Source organism: Fulmarus glacialis, unplaced genomic scaffold (assembly GCF_000690835.1).
Source record: "Fulmarus glacialis isolate BGI_N327 unplaced genomic scaffold, ASM69083v1 scaffold10967, whole genome shotgun sequence".
NCBI classification, from domain to species: Eukaryota; Metazoa; Chordata; class Aves; order Procellariiformes; family Procellariidae; genus Fulmarus; species Fulmarus glacialis.
Window position 1 is genome coordinate 55,420 of NW_009221456.1, and position 3,281 is coordinate 58,700.

Here is a 3,281-nt window from a genome sequence, read left to right on the forward strand (position 1 = left end):
ATGACTCATGTCACAATACTTGGAAACTTGCTATGCTAATGATGGATACTCAACATTTCTTTGAGATAAGTTTGCAGTGGGAGCTGCGGGGGAAGGTTAGTCTGGCAAGACCTCAAAATCTGTGGAGATCATAAAACACTGCTAATAACATCGTCATGCTTTATCTCAACAACTATTTTTACAGCATGAGAAATTGTGCCAGAAATTCAAATTGCATTCATTCTATTACACTTGCCCAAGTGTTTTGCATGCAGGTATGATCCACTTTGCGTTGCAGGAATTAAGGAAGAGCCAATTACTGAGTCGCAGAATCACGGAACTGTTGAGGCTGGAAGGGACCTCTGGAGGTCATCTTGTCCAATCTCCCTGCTTAGTCAGGGCCACCTAGAGCCAGTTGCCCAGGACTATGTCCAGACAGTTTTTGAATGTATCTCCAAGGATGGAGTTTCCGCAGCCTCTCTGGACAACCTGTACCAGTGCTCAGTCACCCTCACAGTGAAAAAGTTTTTTCCTGATGCTCAGATGGAGCCTTCTGTGTTTCAGTTTGTGCCCATTGCCTCTGGTCCTGTCACTAGACACCACTGAAAAGAGCCTGGCTCCATCTTCTTTACTATCCCCATCAGGTATTTATACACATTAATGGGATCCACCCTGAGCCTTCTCTTCTCCAGACTGAAGAGTCCCAGCTCTCTCAGTCTCTCCTCACAGGAGAGATGCTTTGGTATCTTAATTATTTTAGTGGCCCTCCACTGGACTTTTTCCAGTCTGTGCATATCTGTCTTATACTCGGGAGCCCAGAACTGGTCACAGTACTCCAGGTGTGGCCTCACCATCACTGAGTGAAGGGCAAGGAATACCTCCCTCGACCTGCTGGCAACACTCCTTCTAATGCAGCCCAGGATACCATTAGCCTTCTTTTCTGCTACCTGGTTTCGAAAACCCTGATTTCGGCTGGGCTAGAGTTAATTTTCTTCCTAGTAGCTGGCATAGTGCTGTGTTTTGGATTTCGTATGAGAATAATGTTGATAACACACCGATGTTTTAGTTTAGTTGTTGCTAAGTAGTGTTTACACTAGTCAAGGACTTTTCAGCTTCCCATGCTCAGCATAAGGCTGGGGGAAGAAGAAGAAAGGGGGGGACATTCGGCATGATGGCGTTTGTCTTCCCAAGTAACCGTTATGCGTGATGGAGCCCTGCTTTCCTGGAGATGGCTGAACACCTGCCTGGCGATGGGAAGTAGTGAATGAATTCCTTCTTTTGCTTTGCACGGCTTTTGCTTTAGCTATTAAACTGTCTTTATCTCAACCCATGAGTTTTCTCACTCGATTCTCTGCCCCATCACACCAGGGGGGGCGTGAGCAAGCGGCTGTGTGGGGCTTAGTTGCTGGCTGGGGTTAAACCATGACAAACAGCACATTGCTGGCTCATGTTCAACTTGATGTCCACCAGGATTCCCAGGTCCTTTTCTGCAAAGCTTCCTTCCAGTTGGGTGGCCCCCAGCATGTACTGGTGCATGAGGTTGTTCCTCCCCAGGTACAGAACTTTACACTTCTCCTCCTTGAACTTCATGAGGTTCCTGTCAGCCCATTTCTCCAGCCTATTGAGGTCCCTCTGGATGGCAGCACAACCCTCTGGTGTATCAGCTACTCCTCCCAGGTTTGTGTCAGCAGCAAAATTGCAGAGAGTACACTCTGCCCCATCATCAAGTTCATGAATTAAGGTGTTGAACAGGATTAACCCAGTATTGACCCCAGGGGTACACCACTAATTACTGGCCTCCAACTAGACTTCATATCACTGATCACAATTCTTTGGACTCAGCCATTCAGTCAGTTTTCAATCCACCTCACTGTCTCCTCATCCAGCCCATACTTCATCAGCTTCTCTATGAGGAGCCTAAGTGTCAAAAGCCTTCCTAAAGTCCGGGTAGACAACATCCATTGCTCTCCCTTAATCTACCAAGGCAGTCGTTTCATCATAGAAGGTTGTCAGGCTGGTCAAGCATGACATCTGTTTTGTGAATCCATACTGACTACTCCCAATCACCTTCATGTGCTTCATTTGCCTGGAAATGGTTTCCAAGATTAGTTGTTCCATCATCTTCCCAGGGATAGAGGTGAGGCTCACTCGCCTCTAGTTCCCTGGGTCCTCCTTCTGGTGCTTCTTGAAGATTAGAGTGACATTGCTTTCCTCCATTCCTCAGGCACTTCTCCCAATCGTCATGATCATTCGAAGATAATCAAGAGTGGTCTTGTAATGACATCAGCCAGCTCTCACAGCACTCATGATCCCATCAAGGCTCATGGACTTATGTATGTTCGGTTTGCTTAAGTATTCCCTGACCTGATCACCTTCCCCCAGGGTGTGTCTTCCTTGCTCCAGACTGTCTCTCTGCTCTCTGGAACCGGGGATTCCTGAAGGCCAATCTTACTAGTAAAGACTGAAGCAAAGAAGGCTTTCAGGACCTCATTCTTTTCCATGTCCTATGTCACCAAGGCCCCTGAGCCATTTAGCATTAGGCCCACATTTTCCCTACTCTTTTGCTGCTTATAGAAGTCCTTCTTGCTTTCTTTGATATCCCTCGCCAGATTCAACTCCAGGTGGGCTTTGGCTTTCCTCACTGCATCTTTGTATGCTCAGACAGTGTTTCTATATTCCTCCCAGGTTACCTGTCCCTGCTTCTGCCTTCTGTATACTCCCTTTTTATGTCTGAGTTTTGCCAAGAGCTCCTTCTTCAACCCTGCAAGCCTCCCGGCATCTTTGCCTGACATCCTGCTTATTGGGATGGATTGTTCCTAAGCTTGGAGGAGGTGATCCTTGAATATCAACCAGCTGTCTTGGGCCCCTCTTCCCCCTAGCACCTTATCCCATGGAATATTTTCAAGAAGATCTCTGAAGAGGTCAAAGTCTGCTCTCCTGAAGTCCAGGGTTATGAGCTTGCTTTTTACCATCCTCCCTCTGTCCTGGTTTTGGCTGGGATAGAGTTAACTTTCTCCCTGGTGACTTGGGGGTGCTGTGTTTTGGGTTTGGTATGAGAGGAGTGTTGGTGGCCCTTTGATGTTTTGGTTGTTGCTGGTGGTGCTTGCCCCAGGGACTTTTCAGCCCCCCATGCTCTGCCAAGTGCAGGGGAAGCTGCGGGGGGAGGAGCATAGCTGGGGTGGTTGACCCAGCTGGCCAATGGGGCATTCTATACCATGTGACATCGTGATCAGTATAAAAACTGGGGGGGAGGAGGAGGGGCTCGTCCCCCCACTTCCACAAACTGGGCAGCGCGACGTTGC